A 23,374-nucleotide genomic window follows, 5' to 3' on the forward strand; every position below is an offset into this window, starting at 1 on the left:
GGAGACTCCCTGGCCTGCCTCCTCCAGGAAGCTGGCGGCATGGCACTTCGCAGAGCCTGGGGTAACTCCTCTCGGGGTCAGTGCCGGGGAGAGGAGGCGCCTGGAGGCAGCAGAGATGTTTATATAACAGCAGCCAGGCGGCCTGGAGAAGCAGATTTTCCTTAGCAGGAAGGGGGGGGGGGTGCGGCTGCGAAGTCCCTCCCCTGCCCACCCACAACAACCAGCTCACAGTCTCAGGGCTCTGCACACTACAGCCTCTCCTCTCCCAGGGATGGACAGAGGAGGGCTTCAGGGCCAGCACTCCTCTGGGGCCACTGCCCGTGTGCCCTTCCATTGGAGCCCAGCGTCTCTGCCAACAGGCCCCAGATCAAAAGCAAAGACCCATCCAGCCCTGGCTTGGGAGCAAGTCCTCAGCCTTCCACCAAGGAAGCAGTCTTGGAGGAGGGACTCGGGACCGGGGGAGTCTCACCTGACTCTGCCAGCCCTGCCAGGCCTACACTGGGCCTCTGCCCAGGGGCCGGATACTCTCATTAGCCAGTGATAACAGAGAAGGGGGCCTCCCAAGCTTCTAACCCCCATGCCAGCCACCTGCTTCCTGGGGTATCCCGTGGGCGACTGGGGCCCCCAGGAGACCCTGGCAAAATCAGAAGTGCCTGGGACTGGGGAGGGGCTTGTGTGAGGCCAAGGTCAGGGGCTGGGCCAGACCTCCCTCCCCTCCAGGCCTGGGAAGGAGGTGGGCCAAGCCCTGGCAAGTGAGCACCAAGCTTTTCCAATCACAAATTAGGCCCCTTCTTATCTCTCTTTAACAACCTTCCCAGGCCAAGGGGTTTGAGGTGGGGAGGACTGGGGGTCCTGACGTCCCAGACCCTGGAGACCTCCTCTTACAGGATGGGCAGCCTAGGGGCAGCCCTGGTTGGGGGTGTTGGGGAGAGGAGGGGAATTTGGGGTGCGGGTCCTGTCCAGAGCCCAGTGGGAGAGTGGGGCCTGGGGTGGCCAGCACTGAATCCGGGGGGCACAGCAATGGAACACGGTTTGGGGCTTCCTGCCTGCTTGTGGTGGGCACTGGGGCCAGGTTTGCCAGGTGGTCCCTGCACAGGCCCCCAGGCCGCCTGGGGAACCTGGGACCGGTGCGGGTGAGGCTGCAGGCCCGGCTCACAGAGGGGTCAGTGTCTTGTGGCCACGCTCTTCTGCAGGGTCCAGCTTGCTGGGCCCGAAGAGGAGAAGGCCCTCAGCCCCCGCATCCCAGGCTGAGCGGGTCAGTTTCCTCTCTTCTGTCCCCAGGGATACCATCGCCAGGATGGGCAGGGGAGGTCTGCTGGGGAGTCCATTCCTGCCTCCCAAAGAAACTCACCCCAGCCCCCTCCTCCAGGGAGTCCGGCATGATTTGGCTTGCTGGGCGGGGGGATGCTGTTTAAAGCTCCCCTGCCCTGATTCTAAGGTGCAGCCAGACAGAGACTCCTGGTCCTGGGGCCCCAGCCCCTCTCCCTCCTGCAGAGGTTGGTCTTGGTGCTTCGGATGCACCTGGAGGGTGTGGGGTGCTCCTGGTTTTCCTGGTCGTCCTGAGAAGACTGATTCTGGGTTGGCCAGGTCCCCGCCTTGCTCCTCAGCAGGCAGATGGGCTCCGGAAGCCTGGGGTGAGCTGTCTGGGACCATAACAGGGCTGCTGCCCGCCCTGGCCTCGTGGGCTGCTCATAGCATGGGGGCAGCTGGGCAGCTCGGTGCAGGTGACGGTGGCCCTGCGGCAGAGGGGACAGGGTGTGGTGAGGAGAGGTGAGGGTGGGGGCGGGGGCCATGCCCGCCAGGGCAGCCGGGGGTAGAGTCCAGAACCCCAGGGGTGGCGCTTGTCCACCTTTTGAACTTAATTGTAAAATGTGTCTGACCCGCTTGGGAAGAGAGGGCCTGGGCGCCTGAGACGTGCCCAGCCTCCTGCCCCACCACAGCCAGGCCTTGACCAGCAGGCTCATGAGGGCCCATGCCTGCCGCCCTGGGCTTGGTCTCCTCCTCGACCAACAGATTCCTAGAGTCCTGTCCACCCTTTTCGTCTCGAAAGCAACCCAGAACATTTCCAGAGGTTCGAGCGTTTTTCTGGAGGTGGTTTCGGTGGCGACGTAGCATGCCTCCACCACGACGGGCTGCACCCGGGCCGGGCACCCCCGTGCGTGTGTGCCTGGGGCTCCGCCTGCTCCCCGCTCCTCTTCCCCAAGCTGGACTCCTGCCAGCACCCAGAAGGGAAGGGGTAGGCTGGGTCTCCAGTTGGCTCATCTGCCTGCACTCACTCCCCACGCAGGGATCCACGGTCACCCAGATCTGTCTGTGCTGGGAGTGGGCCGGCCGGGGCCCCCCTGCGGGTGCTGGCAGACCTCCTGGGCCAGCTCTGCCAGGCCTGGGGACACCCCCTCGTGCCCTGAGTCCCAGGCCGTCTGCAGTGGGTCGGTCCCCTGCTCTGCTGAAATGACCCCTCCCTCACTGGCCTCACCAGCTCCAAGAAGCTGTCCCAGGGCTTCCCTGGTGGCTCAGTGGTAAAGAACCCACTTGCCCCTGTAGGAGACATGGGTTTGATCCCTGGTCTGGGAAGATCCCACATGCCGCAGGACAACCAAGTCCACGGGTGTGTGCTGATCGCTTCAGTCGTGTCCGATTCTTTGCAACCCTCTGGACCGTAGCCCACCAGGCTCCTCTGTCCATGGGATTCTCTAGGCGAGAGTACTGGAGTGGGTTGCCGTGTCCTTCCCAGGGGATCTTCCCCACCCAGGGATGGAAACTGTGTTTCTTGTATCTCCTGCTTTGGCAGGCGGATTCTGAACCACTGAGCCATCCGGAAGCCCCTACGCCACAACTGCTGAGCCCATGAGCTGCAACTATCGACCCATGTGCTGCAACCACTGAAGCCCACGTGCCCTAGAGCCTGTGTGCCCCGAGAGAGGCCCCCACGATGAGCAGCCCATGCCCCGCAGCTGGACAGCAGCCCCCACTCAGTCGCAACTGGAGAAAAGCCCGAGCAGCGACAAAGACCCACCATGGCCAAAGATAAATAAAATAATTTTAAAAAAGAAGCTGTCCCAGAACCCCTGGGCCTCCCAACTCTCACACCTCCATGCGGTGTTCCTCAGGGGGTGCGGTGGACACAGGGACCTGTCACTGTGGGTCCTGCCCCCCCCAACAGATGCATACACTCTGGTGACTTCCAAACGGTGCCATGCTGCAGGACCCTGCACCAGGCCCTGCCCTTCTGAGGGGCCTGTCCACCTGTCACACACAGCGGTCACTCCCTGAGGGCACAAGGCCTCTAGACAGCTCAGGGCCAGGGAACGGGGTTGACTGTAAGCCCCCCGGCCTGCCCCCTGCTGCCCAGGAAACCCAGGAAGGAGGGTCAGCCTCTCAGAGGGAGGCACAGAGCTTAGGGAGTGTTGCCCAGGCAAATCCCCTGACAGGTAGCTGCCTCCCTGAGTAGGTGAGCTGATGAGGCCTGGCTGGTGTGGGCTTCGAGAGCTGCAGAACTGGCCCTGGCGCTTGTCATGGAGGCATGGGCTACGGGGCGTGCACAGGCCCTGACAGACCACCTGCTTCTCTGTAGGGACCCCCCTCCCCAAATGCTCAGAGCTTGACCCAGCAGGAAAGGACTCTGGGCCTGGTCTCCCAAGCTCTGAAAAGACGGGCCCGGCCTGGACCTCTCCAGACCCCTGACCCCTAAGCTGCCCAGAGGGCCAGGGCAGAGCTAGACTTGGGGTTGGGTCACTCAGGGCTCAGTGGCCCATTTCTGGGTATCCCTGGAGACAGCCAGCCTGAGGAGGAAGGGCCCGCCTAGTACTGGGGGCATGGTGTGGAGCAGGGTTGGCTGGCTAAAACGTGGGGCGGTGGGGGGCGGGTTGGGGCGGGAGGTGGGGGTGTTCAGAGAAGGCTGTCCAGCTCAGAGGTGACACCCCTGCAGGGCTGGCTGAGGGGCGGGGTTGCCCACCTTATGGACAGGACACTGAGGCTTTGAAGTCATGGAACCCAGCCTGGTGTCCCCATCCCAGCCCCCTCCCGTGGGTCCTGGGACCCCTGCAGAGCCTGCTGGGAGGTGGGGGCAGGCTGGCTCTAGGGAGCTTCTACCCAGCCCAGCCCTGCTGGCTGCAGCTCAGAACTTTCTCCAAAAAAAAAAGAAAAAAAAAGGGCCCCGGGGGATGAAACTGCCTGGCCCCACCCCCAGCTTTGGTAGGAGCCTCAGCAGGCTTGAGTCACTCACACGGGGAACAACCGGGCTGGGCTTCTCCTCCCCCAGCTCCAACCTCTCCCCTTCCTTCTCTCTTCCCTTCCTTCCTCCGTCCCGCCTTCCTTCCCTTTCTTCCTTTCTGAAGTTAAAAATAGCTGGAAATTGCCTTCTTAAAAAAGTCCATCTTTATTTTCACAGGGAAGACATAGGCTTCCCACAGCAAAATCTTTCTGCCCCAGAGGGATTTGCTGAGGAGGAGCCTCTGCAGACATTTTGCCCCCCACCCACCCTGCGAACCCACCCCCTCAAGCTCACCGCCCCCGCCCCTCCAGCTGCCCGACCCCACCGTGGACCCACAGGGAATCTCAGCCCATCCACTGCTTTCTCAGGGCTGCCTGGGTTTCCTCCCATTTGCTCCAGACACATTTAAACATGTCTAGGACTTCCGCCCTCCCCTGCACTCGCCCGCCCCCCACCACCGCCGCAGCCCCCTGTTAAAAAGAAAATGGGCCTGGACATCGGGGTTTGGGTTACACGGAGCCCAGGGAATTCTCTTCCCGGACTAAACGGAGCGCAGACATTAGCAGGTACTGCACATCTGTGAATTATTTTCATGTCTCCAGGGGCAGGGAAAAAAAAAAACCCAACAATCCTTAAGTAAGACCAGAATTCTTCTATATTTCTGCCTTGACAGCTAAGGAAAAAATTTGCCAAAAACCAGAGGCGCTGCTGAGTGTTGGCGTGGGAATGTTAGTTTAGTCAGAGACTTGCTCTGGGCCGTTTAAATAAAAACAGGCTCTTTGGTGGCAAATGCCAGTGGTCCATGCCTGCGATGGGAGCTCCCGCGATCCGGAGGGGGTTCTGCAACCTCCCGCTCTCTTGTCCCTTTTTCCTTGGCCTCTCCAGCCTTCTTCTTTTCATCACAATCAGCATCTCTCAGGCAAACATTTGGTGCAACAGTTCTCAAAAACCAGCAAGGAAAGCCGTGTTTTGTGTGGCAATAATTGTGTGGTCCCCGCTGGAGAGAGGACCGCTCAGCGCCGTCCAGCCCGCCAGAGGGGCCTGCAGCCACCGAGGGTCTTAGCACAACATAAATCAGACCAGCTATCACCCGGGCACAGGGCGGATAAAAATACTTGAGCGCTGTGGGAACCAGCAGGCTGTGATGGGATTAGGGTGCCTGTTCCCGGGGGCGCGGCCATGGGGCGGTGTGGGGGGCAGCGGACCTGGGAACCCTGATGGTGGCCCCTCCTGGCCTTAGCTGCATGCAGGAAAGGCCAGGGTGACTACTGAGCCTTGAGCACCCCGCCTGGGCACCCATGAGGCTGGGGGGATGGGCCTCATGCGTTTTCTGCCCCTCGTTCCCTCTCATCTCACAGAAGGAACGCTGGTTCCCACACCTGCGGGCAGGACCCAGAAGGGGCTGCCAGCCCAGGGCTCTGCTGACGCCAGAGTCAAGTGCCCCCTGTGCAGGGCACTGGGGAAGGTGGGCTGTGGTGGGGAACGTGACAGGGGCCCCTCACCCCTCCTGGGGGCCCTGACTCCGGGGGGTGGGTATCCACCCACGCTTCCCCAAAGCTGGGGGTCCTGAGCGTGCTTGTACTAACGTCTGCTCCTCACTTAGAACAGCAAGGCTTGGCTCTTAATACGCGGGAAGAGCCATGAAGCAAAGCAGATGCCATCTCTGCGTGGAGACCACTGCCCACTGTGGCCCTGCAAAACTGGGAGCAGGGACAGCCCTGCACCGCCCCACCCCGGCTGCCAGAGGGGGTCCAGCTAGTCCCAGAGGACGTGATGCGGTATGCCCAGCAACCAGCTGCAGCGGCCTGCTGTCCATCCATCCATCCGTCTGTCTATGTGCCTGCACGTCTTGCCAGGCCGGGGCCGCAACCCCTGGGCAGCAGTGACCTACCCGGCCTCTGTGTGAAGGCTGCCTGAGCCCCGACCTCTTCCATCAGCTGAGTCTGCTCTGAGCCCACTGGACCCCCAGCTGAGAAATGGACTGGCGCCCAGAGTGCAGGGAGGCGGTGGCAAGGCAACAGGGGGTTGAGTAGGGGTTGGAGACCTCAGGCTTTGCTTCGAGCAGGGCGAGGGTCCTGGCTGGGTGGTGAGAGAGCCTTTTGTGGACTCAGGGGACATCGCTCCTTCTGTGCTGCACGATGGGGCAGGAGGGAGGCAGGTCCGTTGGGCGAGGTCAGCTCAGGGGGCTTCTCTGGGGAGGCATCGGGGGGCAGAGACCCCAGGAAGTGAAGGGAGATGTTGTGCAGGCAGACTGGCCCCAGCACGTCCGCTTTGCTCCCAGGGGAACCAGCCCTGGGTGCCAAGGGCTCTCCTGAGCCTCTAGCCTGGCTGCGTCGAATGAAATTGGGTGCATTCAACAGGATCCGTGGGCCCCATGTCCCTCACCATGCCAGGCCCTGCTGGCCAAGAGCAGGTCCTGGTTTATCACTTGCCACCACTCCTGGGTGTTACGAGCTGAGCTGTGTCCCCAGAGATGCAGCAGATGGTTTCCTCCGGGAACCTGTGAATGTGGCCTTCTTTGGAAATAGGGTTTTTGCAGATGTGATCAAGCTAAAGTGAGGCCAGGCTGGAGAACGTGGTCTCCCATCCAGTGACCCGTGTCCCGAGACGAAGGGATCTGGGACCTGGGAGCAGGCTCCGTGACAATGGACCCAGAGATCAGGGGCATGTGGCTGCAAGCCGGGAACACCCACCGAGAACTGCCCACCGCCGGTGGGAGCCGCAGAGGCTGGGGGAGCGGGGAGACCCTCTTCGGCGCCTCTGACACCTTGATCTCGGACTTCTGGCCAGGAAACCAATGCAAGGGGTTTTAATGCAGAGAAAGCTGCTTTTTGAGTTTCACAAGCTTTGCACCAGGCTGTGGGTGTTGGCAAGGGGACGGGTCGAGGGTAGGTGGGATCTCTCGGGGTTTGCCTGCACCTGCCTCCGTGCCCGCCGGCTGGCACGTGGCAACAGCAGGGCCTGCGTTAGATGAGACGACCTCGCGAGATGCCCTGGTGTCAGTCCACTCGTAAAGTGGGACTCGGCTCGTCGCAGCCTGCAGGGAGAAAGCTGCCCTGGTTTCCGCGCTTGGTGGCTGCTGGACCCTTCCCTCCTCGGGCCAGGAGACGACCCGCAGCCCCACAGGGCGAGAACGCTCTGCTAAAATGTGACGATGATGCTGAAACTTGACCTTGCCCTGTCCACTAAACGCAGAGTCCAGCTGGCAAGCCGTGCTATGTTTGCGCCCCCGGGTACATCCAGCGCGTGGAGGTGGGGGGACCAGCGCTATCTCCCAGAGGCCCTGTCAGCCCCCACACCATTGATTTATACCCCCCCCCACACACACACATGATGCTCAGTCCCAAGCTGGGCCCTGGGACCCACAGCAGCCGGGGCCAGGGACCCAGGGACCCAGAGGGGACGTGAAGGTGGGGAGGATCCCCAGAAGGGCCCGGCCTCCTGACCGCAGCCGATCTTACAGGCTCTGAGCTTCCCAGGTGGGGAGACCAAGGCAGAGAGGCTCGGGCTGGCACCGCACTTCGGGTGAGCCAGGGAGGCCTGGGCCTCTCTCCCTCTGTGGGAGGCAACTTTTTTTACTTCAAGGCCAATTGAGGAAAAAGAAACATGTTTGTGTTTACCAGTTCCACTTTTTTCACATGACTGAAACACTCCCATCCACCCCCATTATAAAAATTCAGACAAAACCAAGAAGCGTAGAGAAGGGAGTTACACTGTGGGCAGCCCCAGCCAAGGCCGAGGGTTTTGCTTGTTTAACTTTTATGGGAGTGGAGTTGACTTACAGTGTCGGAAGCCGTGTTTAAAACACATCTGGGCGCTTTTCCCCGCCTTTGTTAGAGCCCGCAGGGTGGGCTGTCTCAGAGGTGGAGGCTCCTCCTCTCTTGGGGTCCCTTCCCAGGAGCCTCCCTAGGCCCGCACCCCAACCTCTGGGCCATCTTTATGGTTAGATGTCATGTGACTGTCTTGAGTTTTCACCCATCGGGTCAGGACTCGTTCCGTTGAGGACAGGACTTGTGTGGGACAGTTTGCCTGAGATCCGCAGAGCCTGAGGCTCGCAGTAGAGACGCTCAACCCGGGGGAAGAATGAGAAAGTACAAACCGGGGACTTTCTGAGCTGACTCACGGCAGCCCCCTATCTCCCATGCCGTGTCCGCTCTCCGGCACCTCGCCTGGGGTCACCCCACAGCCCAGGGTCTCTGCAGCTCAGGTCTGCATCTCAAGGTCAGGAAAGCTCTAGGTTCTGTCCTGACCAGGAGCCCACTATGGCTATCCCCTTGCATGAATGCACGTGTTCACATTTAAAAATGAGTTTGCATTTGTTTTAGAATTCAGGTGCATCTCATTTTATTGCACTTCTTGAGCACTGCGATCTTTACAAATGGAAGGTTTGTGGTGACCCTGCATTGAGCTGGTCAGTCGGAGCCGTTTTTCTAGCAGCATTTGCTCACTTCCTGTCTGGGTGTCACATTTTGGTAATTCTCTCCATATTTCAAACGTTTTCATCGTTAGTACATTTGCTATGGTGACTGTGGCCAGTGATTCTTCGTGTTACTACAGCTCTTGCATTTTTTAGCAATGAAGTATTTTAAAATTAAGTTCTGTACTTTTTTTTTTTCAGGCATAACACTATTAACTGGTTAGCTTAAAAAGCTCAGTTGTGTCCAACTCTTTGTGACCCCATGGACAGCCTGCCAGGCTCCTGTGTCCATAGAATTCTCCAGGGAAGAATACTGTAGTGGGTTGCCATTTCCTGCTCCAGAGGAATCTTCCCGACCCAGGGATTGAACCCATGTCTCCTGCACCTCCTGGATTGACAGGCAGATTCTTTACCACTGTTACCTCCTGGGGGCAATAACACTCTTACACACACGATAATGTAGTATAGAGCTATTGCACACGCAATAGACTCTATTCTTGTGTAAACATGACTTAGAGACCCTGGGACTAACCCATCTGTGTGACTCTCTCGCTGTGACTTCCTTGCTTTATGGAAAGGTCTGGAGCTGGATCCACACCATTCCTGACATCTACCACCTGCCCCTGAGTAAGACCCAGCTCAGAATAAACAGGCTGTGTTTTGTCCCATGGATTTCAGCTCTTCTTGGGCCCCACAGGTACCCAGTTTGAGAGGCTTCACCTCAAGCGTCAACCCCAAATAAGAGGCGCCCCAAGCAGACAGGCCCTGGTACAGGGATGACAACACAGACGTCAGATAACTGACTTCTGCACTGCCAAGGGCTTCCCGAATCGTCCCTAACGCCCGAGGGAGAGCTTGGGGGGTGCATCTTAGACTCTGGGGTCAGGGCCCCCTGATCCACATTTCTTGGCCACAGTCTAGCAAGCTGAGTGGCCTTAAGCAGGTGGCTTTCCTGCTCTGAGCCTCAGGCCCCTCATCTGTAGAGTGGACTCACTTCTGGGACTTGTGAGGGGATGGAATGGGCTAAGTGGACGCTCAGGGATTCTGGGTCTGGCTCGCAGTCAGCCCTCTGAGTGGACATCTACTGCTGCTCCCTTAACCATCCGCCCGTGTGTCTGGACTTCTGTGTCCACTGACGGGCACGAGGCCTGAGTTGCCCATGGCAAAGTTCCAGGCTTTGTGCGGAGTCCGTCTCCCACAGGAGTTGCTGAGTGGTGGGGACGTGAGCCTTCTTTGCCACACGGTGGGGAGCAGAGCCCGAGGGGCCCAGAAGTGGACAGAGACAAAACTTAAATAGATGGCATCGCCGGAGCCCCTGGATTCAGCCACGCCTGGAGCTGTTCTGAATAAAACCATTCATCCTTCCAGGGCTTTACTACTTACAAAGCAACTAAATATTTATCTTTCCCTTTTACCGATAGCAACCCTGCTGAAGGCTGGGCCAGGCTGTCCTGACTGCAGGACCACTGGGTCATTGAGGCCTCAGAGGCGAAGGTAGCATTCAGGAGGGGCACAAGGCACTGGGAGCAGAGCCCAGATGAGAGTCCAGGCCTGTGTCCCTGAGACGCCCAGTGGCTGGGCAAGCTCTGCCTGCCTGTGAGAATGGCCGCTCAGGGCTCCTTGAGCTGCCCTGGTACCCGGCCAGAGCCGGGGAGGCCTAGCTGCCAAACAGCAGCCAGAAACCCTCCGAGGCCTGCCCCACCCCCCCAACCCCCGGTCTCCGTGCCTTTGCCAAGCCAGCCTGAGAAGCCCCTGTGGCCAGTGACCTCAGGGCTTGGAGCAGACCTCCTGGCGCGATGCCTGTCCACAGCAGACACTGCATCCACCCACTTCCTTCCCAGGTCACCCAGCCCGGCTGGGGCTGCGCCACGGCCACCTGGTGCTGGAGCCCCCTTCCCACCCGGGCCCAGGGTGGGCACCCTCCCTCCAGCCGCCCGGTGCCCACTTCCTTCCTCTGCCCAGGCTGGACGGCTGGGCAAGATGGGGGTGCTGGCTCCGCTCAGGAAGCGCCTGAGCCCTGCATTCTCCCGCACGCGGAGCCGTGCCGGCTGCCTCCATCCCGGGGCGAGCAGGTGTTTCCGCACCTAGGTGCTCAGGGGAGCCTCCCAGCGGGAATCGGAGGCCCCCAGAGGCCCCACAGCGAGGCCCCCGTTTGTGCTGACTCTTGGGAGACGTTCCCGTCACCCCGGCAGGCGCTGGGCTTCGGTATGTTCCCCCAGGAACCAGGCAGGCCGGCCTGGCCCTCACTGGGCGAGTCTTGTGCTGTCCTGAGACCGTGAGGGCCTGGTGTCTGGGTGGGAGCCCCAGAGCTGGGCTGCCCCAGCTCTATGGGTCCTCACTCTTCCTCAGGCGGGTCCAGCTCTCCCGCATCGACCTTCCCGTCTGTAAAGCAGGGCCAACAACCCGCCCCAGAGAGAGCTACAGTGAGACACGTGGGGGACAGGGGCAGGGGGTGGCCAGAGGTTAGACGTGGTGCTAAAGAGGAGCAGACACAGGTCACAGTAGGAGGTGACATGGCTGATGCCAGACCATGCAGGTGGGGCCCCTTCTGGGCCTGACCTGGGAGGGTGCCCGGCTCCAGGGCAGAAGCCTCGCCTGGCACCAGGGTCTTCAGCTTGCTGTCCACAGGGAGGGTGCCTGGCCCCGGGGTCTTCAGCCTACTGTCCACAGGGACTCTTTTGCACCCTGGCCTGGCCCCACCCCAGGGCCCATCTCCTCCCCAACCTGAGAGGAGAAGGCCTGGCTTCAAGGCCTCATCCTGACTGTTCTGGTCACCAGCTTTGTGACCACCATGAGTCACCTCACCTCTCTCCTCTGGAAAATGGGAATATTTCTTCCTACCCTATTCACCCCATGGGATGGGCCAAGGATTAGAAAGCTAATACAGGGTGAAAAATGCCCCCTGCCTGCCCAGCGCTGCAGGGAGCGCCTTGGGACGCTCAGCCCACAGGTCTGCTGGGCATGTGACCCACACAAAGGAAGGCGGACACATCATGGTTTGTCTGCAGTCTTGCACGGAACGCTTCCCCACGACACTGCGGTCTCTGAGACACCACTGCCCCCCCAGCACTGTCCCTCAGGCTTGGTTCTTCCTGGAGTAGAAAGATGAGGGGTCAACGCACTGAGGCGCTGAGCTCCTAGGTTGGAGTCACACTGGGTTAGGGTTAACCCTAACTCTCCCTGTATGCACCAAGCTGAGCGCTGCGTGACCCCAGAGCTCGGTTTTGGCCTTCCAGGGTCACAGCCTCGGAGGCCATGGGTAGCCAGACAGCCCGCCACAGCTCTGGGGCCCCAAGCCCACAGCAGGGCCCTGCTTGGCTGCATGGGTTGGGGACAGCGTGGCCTGGCGTCAGTCCCAGCTGTGGGGTGTCAACCCTCGGGCCAGCCCATCTGCCCTGGACCTGCCGGCCTGGGCCAAAAATGGAATCGGACAGTCCTTTTGGGAAGCAGCCCCAGAGGAGAGAAGCCAGGTCAAGGCCAGCCTCTGGGGTGCAGTAAACAGGAAAATCCAGGGGGCTGGAGGCCCAGCGGGAAGGGAAAGGGCTGGGTCATAGGGCTTCACAGAATGTTTGAAATGGGCAGGAAGTGATGACTTCTTGGTGTCTACACCCCCATCCCCGTCTCCAACTGCCGAGTCAGCTCGGAGGTCCACCAGGGCCCCTCATGGGAATTTCAGGGAGCCCACAGCGTGGGCCGAGATTGGTGCCAGCTCAACACCCCAGATGAAGCCCAGGCCCCCATCTCGGCCCCCAGGGATGTGCCGGGGAGCTGCCGGTTCCCGGGCAGCCTGGCCCCAGGGGGCGGCTCAGCACGGAGTCCCGTCTCTGTGCCAGGCAGGGTCCCAGATTTATTCTGACGTCTGTGTGTAGCAACAAGCATAATGTGTTCATATTTTTGACCCAGTGATTCTGCTTCTGGGAATTCAACCTGAAGAAATAATGCGAAACCCAGAAAACCAGCCGCCCGGAGACTCCTCTGGCTGTGTTATTTATAAGGGATAGAACCCGGAAGCAGCCCAGATGTGCGTGGAGGCCGGCTGAGAAACCGTCCGCGTCTGTCTAATTGAATGATGTGCAGTTGTTAGAAGTCAGGCCTGTGGAAAGTTCCAACATCGTGGGAAACGGTTCCTATGCGATGGGAGGAGGAGGCGGCGGCAGACGGCGTCTCTGGGCCGCGGGGACGAAGCCTCGAGCACCCAGCGTTCCGGGGGCCCCGGCATCCGCCCTGGTTCCAGGTGGTAGGAAACCGTGGTTTGGGCTCTTGCCATGCTCTGCTCTGCTTTGTGGCCCGTGCAGGGGGCGGGGGGGACCTTCTCACAAAACCCTGGACTTGGAGACCCACCCCCCACCCCGGGGCCCCCAGGGGCTGGGACTGCAGGCTCTGTCTCCAGCTCAGCAGCTGCAGGGTGGGAGGCTCTCTGGGGGCTAGTGTGTGCGCCCCTGGTGTGGCCTGGGGTGAAGCCTGTTCTCACAGCCGAGACCTGGCTCTGTGCACTTGGTGTGTGTGGGGGGTGGTCTCTGAGACCCAGGGGATGCGTGGAGTGAGGGGTCTTCTCCCAGGGAGACTGGCTGGGGGCCGACACCATCGAACCCTCTACTGGCCGCCTCTGCTCCCGCTCCTGGAGCCTGCTGGGGTCTTAAACAGAACATGGACCGCAGTCAGGGTCCCTGCCCCATGAAGGGCCTGGGCTCGGGGCGTGGGGAAGGCCTGGGCCCCCCAGACGTCTGGGAGAGCGTGAGCTCCAGGCCCGGGTGTTGGCAGTGCCTGGCGGGCAGGGAGCCCAGCCAGGCACAGGGCAAAGAGCGCGCAAAGGGAGGAGGCGGGTAAGTGGTCAGCTGTCCGACCGGGGAATGGTGCCACCCCACCCAAGCCACACGGTGACCCTGGGGTGAGACGCAGGCCTCCTCGTGGGAGGGCAGGGGCAACAAGGCCCTGACCCTTGAGGGCTAGTGGGTCCCAGGGAGCAGAGGAACCCGCGGCCCACATGCCAGGCAGCAGGCCCGGGAGAGCAGCCAGCTGCGGCCACTCTCCTCCTAACCTTCTCGTGTCCAGGTTTCTGCGGCTGGGTCTTCCTCCTGCAGGCGGCAGGCGTAGTAGCCTCAGCGGCAGGGCCTCGGGCAACCAGGGTTAGGTTGGGACTCTGGCCGGACGGCAGTAGCCCGCATTCATCCCAGCAGGCAACACTGTTTCTTTCTCTAATGGGTTATCTGACCATCTGGTGAGGAAGGCCGTGCAAAAGTGGAGAACCTGAGTCACGTGGCGGGAGAGAGGCAAGGCAGGATGGGATCTGATGACCCCGGCAGTGGCCGCAGCATTTCTCCACGGTTCCCAGAACACCCTGGAGTCTGATGCAGGATTTGACCTTCCTGTTTTCCTGGGGAGAGGGTCTGAGCCTTCACCAGGCTCCCCAGGACCCCCGGGGCCACACAGAGGAGTGGGGGGAAGCCTCCCTCGGTCTGCCACCATCAGGCTGGCACTTGGCCACACACACTCCCCACTCTTTATGTTTAAAACCTAATTTCAGAGTGACCCAGGAGCCCAACAGGGAGGTGAGCAGGCTGGGAAAGGCCACGCGGATGGTGAGCGGTGCCCCCCCTGCCCACAAGGCAGCCTTCTCACTGTCAGGCGTCTCAAGGCTCACAGAGATGCGGATCGCTTCCAGACTGAGTGGGGGCGTTGCTCTTCTCTGCCAGGATCTGGGACCAGGACGGGCCCAGGCTGGCTCCCTGTGGGTGCCTACTTCTCCTTCATCCCCTCCACACCCGAGATGAGGAGCCAGCCCAAGACCGAGCGGGGAAGCCCCGGTCTGACTTCAGACCTTCCACCCAACCCCTCCTGGCCTTTGCCCTCAGCCCTCATGCCAAGCACCCCCCACTTCGTGCCCCTCCCTAAAAGCGCAGCCCGGGGCCTGGTCTCTGGGAGGGATGCCAGCCCGCCTAACCTTCCCCCAGCCTCATCGTCTCACCGGGAAATCAGGGCAGCGCTGCCATCCTCAGAGACTTCAAGGTGACATGGGCGGCTGCCACGTGGCCTCCTGGGGACCTCATGGGGACAGGCTGAGTGCTGCCCTTGGCACAAATGAATGAAGGAAAGAAGGAAGGAAGGGGCTGGAGTCCTGGCACGTCCTCAGGCCCATGTGCTCAGTGAAGAAGGTGAGACAGGAAGGCAGGTGCCACAGGCTCCCGTTGCTGCGAAGAGCCTGCAGGCGGCAAATCCTTGCAGGTACAGTGACTCCGCCTGGACGGGGCAGGCACGGGGTATGAGTGATGCCCGTGGGGTGGGGTCTTCTCCGGGGGCAACAAGGAGGCTCTGGGACTAAATCGTGGTGACGCTCGCTCACTGCAGAGAATGCATGAAATGCCACTGAATGGTTCAGTTTAAAGCGACTACGTGTGTGTCGGGAACCCCCATGTGGCTCAGACAGTAAAGAATCTGACTGCAACGCGAAAGACCCAGGTTCGATCCTTGGGTCAGGAAGATGCCCTGGAGAAGGGAATGGTTACCCACTCCAGTATTCTTGCCTGGAGAATCCCATGGACAGAAGAGCTGGCGGGCTATAGTCTATGGGGTCACAAGGAGTTGGACAGGACTGAGTGACTAAGACACACACTTCTGTGTCATGTGAGTTTCAGCACTACTGCAGAAGCCTGAAGCGTGGACAGGTCGGGGTGCTCCCTCCAAGTAGCTGACCCCTACTGGCACGACACCAGTCCCAGGGGCAAGGGCTGGCACTGTGCCCCCAGGTGAGGAAGGCCCTGCCCTTCCCCCCCCAACCCCAAGCCAGGCCTCCCCTTCAGCCAGAGCCAGGGCCCTGCGCCAGGGACCAGAGCTGAGCTGGACCTGCTGGCTGGCAGGCCCGTCTGGCACTCAGACCCTGAGATGGGGGGACAGGCCCCCAACACCACTGCCAAGGATGGGAGGGTGAGATGCCCTCTCGCTGCCCTGAACCCATGCGCCCCGGCCCCTCACTGGAGGCCCGGGAAGACCCGAGGTTGGGAGCCAGCTCAGCTCCTTGCAACCCCTTGAGGCTCTTCTGATGCCGCTTCTCGGGTTTGCAGGTGGACAAGATCCTTGTTTCCAGCCGTCGGCCCAGCCTTCCAGCCCCGACCCCCAGGTTTGGCCCACACCATGAGATGCCCTGAGAATGCCCAGACCTACAGGCCTGGTGGTCAGGGCACCCATCTCCATTCCTGGCCTCGAGGTGCCTCGTCCGCTGTCCTCCTCTAGAGGCTCCTGAGCCCGCCCCGCCCAGCCCTCCCTCCCTCTCTCCCTCCCTCCCTCCCTCTGCGTTCCTGGCAAGCCCCTGCCACTCCCAGAGCCTGTTCCTCATCCCCACTTTGGGAACCAGTGGCCCTCCCAGCACTGGGAACCTCGGCCCACCTGCCTCTGGTCATGTTCCCACTCCCAGTGTTGCCTCCACCATGGAGCTCTCCTGGCTTATTCCAATGCCGACAGGAATCCCCTCAGCCAGCTCCATTGAGCCAGTCGGAGTTATCACTCAGCCCTGGCTGGTGAGGTCAGCGGCCATCCCCATTTGACGGATGGGCTGCTGAGGCTAGGAAAAGGGAGCCACTGGCTGTAAACCGCACAGCAGATGTGGGGCAGAGTGGGGCTGAGTTCCCTCGGAGCAGGTGAGAGCATCTGACCCACCCTGTCTAGTTCCCAGGGGCTCCAGGGGGTGGCATGGGACAGAGGGGGCCACCCTCCTGCAAGGCTGGGCCTCCCGGGGAGCCTGGCCCCAGCTGGCCTGCTGACTGCCAGTGTCCCCTTGCCCGGCTGTGGATGCCAGCTCAGGGCTGGTCAGGGCCCTGCCACCCCCAGGCTGCCCATGACTTCCACTAACCCCCTGCTCCCAGGACGGCACATCCCTGGGCTGGGGCAGACAGGGGACAGGCCGCCACGCCCGGGGCCTCCCGGCTGCCCCTTGGCCTCATTTTCCCCCATCCCCGGTGACCCACCTGCTCCGTGCCAACCTCCCCGATTAGCACCGTCACCGACAGCCCTCCTCCCTGCGCCTGGCCACACCCCAGGCCTGTTCCCACCTCTTAACCTCTGCCCTTGCTCTCTCCCCGAGGTACATTCCCCCCCGCCAGAAAGCACACCCATGGACCTGTCTCTGGGAACAGTGCCGATCAGACTGGCCGTGCTTTCTGGGTGCTGCCTCTGGTGTCCTCTCTGATGGGTACCAACCCACTCACCTCCTGCTCCTTGGGAGGCAGACCCCATCCCTAACCACTTCCCCCACTTCCCAGACAGCGGCAGGGGCTGCTTCTGAACTACCGGCCGTCATTTCCAGATCAGCAGAGGGGACCCACCCAAGGCATCCATGACCCCACACGGCCCACAGCAGCCCCTCACGCTCCTGCGTGGCCCACAGCCTGTGGGACAGGGGCCTCTCCCATCTCACAGAGTTAGCAGATTTCCTTCCCTCTGCCCGCCCCTGCTTCTGCCACACCTCCCCTTCCCACCTTGGGCTGAGAGCAGATGCCCTCTCAGGGCAGGGATGTCCTGTCCCCTTTTACTGCTGAGATCACTGAGGTCAACAGGGAGACTGCAGGGTTGCTGGTGGCTGTGGCCGCCCAGGTGAATGGGGTGCGCTGGTGTGGTGCAGCGTGCAAGCTGAGCCACTGTGCTTGGTGGGCCCGGGTCACTCCCACCCGCTGCCAAAACCTGGCCACTCTCATCCTTGTCCACCCTGTGCCTGCCAGGTGTGAGTGGCAGAAGGAATCGGAAGCTGAGCGAGGATGTGCCTGGCTGGCCTAGAGCTGGAGACCTCAGGCCCTCGGAGCTCAGGCAGCATTCCTGGGATGCCTGTGCCCCATTCAGCAGCCAAGGCACTTGCTATGCAAACACTCGGGGGCCCCACACACAATGGTTCCCGCCAGCCTGGCTGCCCAGCCAGACCTCGCCTCCGCCTCCTCCCCACCCCATTGTCCTTCCCTCTGGAGAGGGGCAGTGTGGGGGGCACTGGTGGGGGGACCCAGGCCTGGTCCCTTTCTCCAGGGCAGGAAGGGGCTTCTGGGGTGGCTGGGAATGCCCCAGAGGATGAATGGCCATGCAAATGAGATGTTGATGAGCCCGGGCCAGGCCTCCCCAGAAAGCAGTCTTGGGAGCTGCCCCTCAGCAACCCGCAGGGAGGGGGTCCTCCACCCCGGCCCTCCCCCTTCTGTGGGCTGACCCTCCAGCCCCTCTACAGAGACTTTCTTGGGTGGAAAGGGCAGCTCACTGGGCCTCCCGCCTGGGCCTTATGCATTCTTTTTCCTCTGTTTGGAATCCCAGCCTGGTAGGCCCCCTCCTCAGGGTCTGACTGTCCACAGCGTGGCCCTGGGCCCCAGGGATTGTCGGTGCCCCCTCCGCTCCCCGCTGCAACGGCACCGTGTCACCACTCTTGAGGTCTGAGTCCAGAGGGAAGAGCCTGCTTGGTCAGGACTGAGTTCCGCAATCAGCAGCCTGTTTAATGAAAGAATAAGCGACCTCTCCAGCCTTCCACAGCTCTCCCCACACCCCCAGAGTCCCGACCCAGATCTGGAACAGGGGGCCAGGCTTTGGCAGCACCCCAGCCCCTCCTTCACTCGCATTCGCCTGGTCCTGAAACCAACAAGGATCCAAAGAGTGCGCTGAGGAAAGCTTTCCGCACATGCCCTGGCTCTCACGCAGCCAGTCTTGAGGGCCGGCAGGTGCCATGTCTGTGGGGCCTTCCCCAGACCAGGTTCTGCAGGCACATCTAGTGCACACGTCTCTGCCAGCCCCCCTCTGTTCCCTGAGACAATCGGAAGCCCATTCCACACACCACTGGGCCTCCTTTTTATCACATACAGTCTGCAGACACGGCCTTTTATTAAAACTGGAAGGCCTTCTTCCTTACTCTCTGCCTTCCTATGTGGTTTATATTAATACATTCCACTAATGGGCATTTAAGCTTTTCTTCTGGCTGGCTCAGGAACCATGCTGCCATGACCTGGTACCCAAGGAAACTGTGGGCAGGATGCCCTCCTAGAGGTGGGACCACTGGGTGGCAGGATGTGAGTTTGTAATTCTGAGGCATTTTGCCAAATGCCTGCCTTGCAGAGGCTGTAACCATTTCCAATAATCCACAGTAATGTGTGCGAGGCCCTGTATTCTCACGGCAACGCCAGCAGTGTGTGAGCGGAGCCTCTGCCAGTCTGAGAGGCTCACGTGCCCTCAGCCCAGTCGTCAGTTGCGTTTCTCTCACCGAGAGCGAGCCTGAGTGTCTTTCATCGCTTTAGGAGCCGTTTGCTTTTTCCTTTCATGAAAAAGAAAGGGTATTGAGACTCCTGTTCTCGCCCTTTGCTATTTCATTTTATCCCCTGCTGCGTTGTGGCCCCGTTGCTGATTTGATGGAGTTCTTTACATATGATAGAGACGAGCTCTTTGTTTGACGCAATTTGCAAATATTTTCCCCAAGTTGCTTTGTGTGGCTTTTGCTACGCAGAAATTTTATTTCGTGTATTTGAAATGATCCAAACACTTCTTTGTGTGTTTTGGGGTGTTTTTGTATTTTGTATCCCGTTTAGGAAGTTCTCATCTCAAGTTTATAAAGAAATTTCTACTATTTATTGTTAAGACTTTGTGGTTTCAGTTTTACCCTTTCAAATCTCTGACCCATTTGGAATTTATTTTGGTACGAGGTGTGAGATATAGCTCCAACCTTACTCTCTTTATTCTTTCCAGATGGCTTCCCAGGTATGGGTGGGTCTCGAATGAGCCATCTTTTCTCACTGATTTGCAATACTGTGTTTGTCATGTGCTGAATTCTCTTACGTGTTTGAGACTGTTTGGGATTCTATTGTGTCCCATTAATCTACTTGTTGATTCTCGCACCAGCATCCCACTGTTTGAACTATTCTAGGTTTTAATGGTTTTGATGCTTGTGGGGGCCAGTTTCCTCTTCTTACACAGGCAGAGAATGCAGGAGCCATGGCCTTCGCCTTTCCTCCTTTGTAACCTGGTTCTATCTGAGCAAAGCGCTGAGAACCTGCATGCCCCAGCAGCAACGCAGAGGAGTGTGGCCACAGCGTTCGGTTCTAGACAGGGGGAAGACAGGGCTTCTAGAGGGGAAAGTAGAAGTACGGTTTGGTGCTTCTAAGGACTTTCTCTGTAAAGGAATACTCCTCCTTCCTTTCTCCTCCCAGCTGCCTGGAATCTGAGGTGATGACTGGAATCGAGCAGCCGTCTTGCACCACTAGACAGACTTGGAAAGGAAATCACACAAAAAGGCAGAGCGATGGAGGATCCCGTGTCTTGAATACCGTGGCACCGCCACAGCCAGGCAGCCCTGTGCTGCCTGCCTCACTAGGGGCTCCTTTTACCGTAGAGAGAAATAAACACTCGTCAGAATAAGCCTCTGAGGACAGGTTTCTGTTATAGCAACCAAACCTAATTCTTACCGAAATATACTTCTTCTTCAGAATTTTCTTGGCTGTTTTTGCTTGTTTAGCTTTCTACATGCAATTTAGAATTAGGTTGTTTAATTGAAAAATGTATCTTATTTAGCTTTTCAGAAAGTGAACCATCAATATATGTATGGATTTGTTAAGGAGAATTGATTTCTTTATGGTATTGTCTTTATATTTTAAGTTAGGTCTTTCCATATGTTTAAATGTTGCTTTATCTCCTTCAGTAGCATTTTAAATCTTTCTTAATATGAATTTGGAATATCATATTGATCTCCAAATATTTTATAATTTTACAGCAATCCTATATATGCAGAGCACATCATGAAAAACGCTGGGCTGGATGAAGCACAAGCTGGAATCAAGATTGCCGGGAGAAATATCAATAACCTCAGATATGCAGATGACACCACCCTTATGGCAGAAAGTGAAGAGGAACTAAAAAGCCTCTTGATGAAAGTGAAAGTGGAGAGTGAAAAAGTTGGCTTACAGCTCAACATTCAGAAAAATAAGATCGTGGCATCTGGTCCCATCACTTCATGGCAAGTAGATGGGAGAACAGTGGAAACAGTGGCTGACTTTAATTTTTTGGGCTCACTGCAGATGGTGACTGCAGCCATGAAATTAAAAGATGCTTACTCCTTGGAAGGAAAGTTATGACCAACTTAGACAACATATTAAAAAGCAGAGACATTACTTTGCCAACAAAGGTCCATCTCACCAAGGCTATGGTTTTTCCAGTAGTCATGTATGGATGTGAGAGTTGGACTATAGAGAAAGCTGAACGGCGAAGAATTGATGCTTTTGAACTGTGGTGTTGGAGAAGACTCTTGAGAGTCCCTTGGACTGCAAGGAGATCCAACCAGTCTATCCTAAAGGAGATCAGTCCTGAGTGTTCATTGGAAGGACTGATGTTGAAGCTGAAACTCCAGTACTTTGGCCACCTGATGCAAAGAGCTGACTAATTTGAAAAGACCCTGATGCTGGGAAAGATTGAAGGCAGGAGGAGAAGGGGATGACAGAGGATGAGATGGTTGATGGCATCACCGACTCAATGGACATGAGTTTGGGTAAACTCTGGGAGTCGGTGATGGACAGAGAGGCCTGGCGTGTTGCAGTCCATGAGGTCGCAGAGTTGGACACGACTGAGTAACTGAACTGAACTGATAGGGAGTCTTTCATATATCGCCCAATGGGTTAATATTTGTACATGAAGGATATTGAGATTCCTGTATTTATTTTGCTCCCAGACACCATAAGGAATTCTTTAATTGTTTGAAAGAGTTCAATTTTTTAAATATTCAATAAAATTGTCTCCAAATGGTGACACATTTATCTCCTCTTTTTCCTATAGTCCTAACTTTATTTCTTTCTCTTGTCTAATTTCAGTAGCCAGTACCTCTAGAACGTTAGATATTGGTGGATCCCATTGTCCAATTCTGACTTTTATACGTGTGTTTTTAAAGTTTTCACATTAAGCAAGGTGTTGCTTTGGGGTGAAGACAGATATTTTATCAAGTTAAGAAAATATTTGCCCAGCCCTATTTTATTGAAAGTGTTAGTTGCTCAGTCGCGTCTGACTCTCTGCAACCCCACGGACTGTAGCCCACCAGGCTCCTCTGTCCATGGAATACTCCAGGCAAGAATACTGGAGTGGGCTGCCATTCCCTTCTCCAGGGGATCTTCCCGACCCAGGGATCAAACCTGGGTCTCCTGTATTGCAGGTGGATTCTTTACCATCTGAGCCACCAGGGAAGCTTGTTTTATTATGATTTTTTAAAATCCAGAATATTGATGCATTTTGTCAAATGCCTTTTTGGATCTCAGTGGAAATATCTCTTTTCTTTTAAGCTATTCAAAGGTGAGGTACAATCATATAATTCAGAGCGCAGAAAGTACACAGACGGTGTGCTCAGATGAGGTAATTTGAAGAGACTTCGTAAAGGACTATTTACAGAGGTGGGGGCGGGGATTGGAAAAATAGCAAGAGATCCCACAGCCCGAGGGCCATATGCGCTCCAGTCTTTAGGGCTGGGACAGGTCAGCACAGGACATGGAGAGAGATGCTCAGGTGATGGATGAGGCCAGACAAAAAGGGAGGCCGCGAGGTGGAGACTCCACCCACCCCCATACCTGCCCAGTCTCACCTGCAGCCTCAGAGGGCAAGTCCATGGAGGATGAAGACGAGGGTACAGAGGTACGGGCCGGAATCCTGGCTCCCAGGGCCCAGCTAGGGGTGGAGAAGGGGGGCTTCGTCTTTTTAGGACTGCTAGGTTCTGCCAGCTGATGCCTGCCTAGGAGTTCTGCCTTGATTTTCAAAAGTGAAATTTGTCTACAGTTTTAATATGTTTTAGTGCAATTTTACAGTTGCATTTGATATTCATATTATGCTGTTCCCATAAAATAAAATTGGAAGCTTTTCTTTTCCTTCTTTTTCTCCCCCCTTCCTTTATGGGCTGAAGCAGTTGAAACCGCGCTTGAGCAATCTCCTTCCTGACACTTTGGCAGAATCCTCCTGGCGACCTGTGCTTTGGTGGGTCATACGATTGCTTTTCTTCTCTGATCACTGGTATGTTTACATTTTCGATATTTTCTAGTGCAAGTTTTGGTTAAAAATTGCCCATTTCATCCAAGATTTTAAAATCCATTTGCATATAGTTGAGCAATGTGGACGTTGAGGATCCCTTGGCATTGGTCCCCACATCCCGCTGTTGGGGTGTTTCCGCCTTCACCCTTTCAGAAAAACCTGGTTAACAAACGTGCTTTGCAGATTAGGCTGCTACGCCTCAGCATCTTGCACAAAATCTCGCACCTCGGGTTTCCCTGGTGGCTCAGGGGTAAAGAATCCACCTGCCAATGCGGAAGATGTGGGTTCAGTCCCTGATCTGAGAAGATCCCACGAGCTCCAGAGCGGCCAAGCCTGTGAGCTACAGCTATTGAGTCTGTGTTCCGGAGCCCGGGAGCCACCACTTCTGAGCCCACGTGCCTAGAGCCCACGCTCTATAGCAAGAGAAGCCCCCATAGTGAGAAGCCGCCGCACCACGGCAAGAGTAGCCACTGCCCACTGCAACTAGGGAAAAGTCCGGGCAGCAACCCCCTGCTCCCAAAGGCACTTCACGGGTGTTTGCTGGACGACGGACACGCAGCAGAGCGAGACTAAAGCAGAGAAACCGAGTGAGCCCACCCGAGCGGAGGCCCGCTGATCCCGGGCCGTGAGGCTGTGGGAAGCCGGGGACTCTGGCGGCATTGGCGACAGGGCCGTGAGACTGCGAGACCCATAAAACTGTCCCCGGGCTTCAGAGACAGCTGGGCCCCATCAGCACGCACCTA

The 23,374-nt window shown here is 58.0% G+C and overlaps 1 long non-coding RNA gene across 1 annotated transcript; it reads left to right on the plus strand.

The window, feature by feature from the left end:
* Positions 1 to 10,662: 10,662 nt before the first annotated feature.
* LOC102415478 lies at positions 10,663 to 20,402 on the plus strand. The gene is made up of 3 exons (XR_003102521.3): positions 10,663 to 15,373; positions 15,689 to 15,744; positions 20,344 to 20,402. It is a non-coding gene; the product is annotated as an uncharacterized LOC102415478 (long non-coding RNA).
* The last annotated feature ends 2,972 nt before the right edge of the window (positions 20,403 to 23,374 follow it).

This window comes from Bubalus bubalis, chromosome 12, assembly GCF_019923935.1.
Source record: "Bubalus bubalis isolate 160015118507 breed Murrah chromosome 12, NDDB_SH_1, whole genome shotgun sequence".
Taxonomy (NCBI): domain Eukaryota; kingdom Metazoa; phylum Chordata; class Mammalia; order Artiodactyla; family Bovidae; genus Bubalus; species Bubalus bubalis.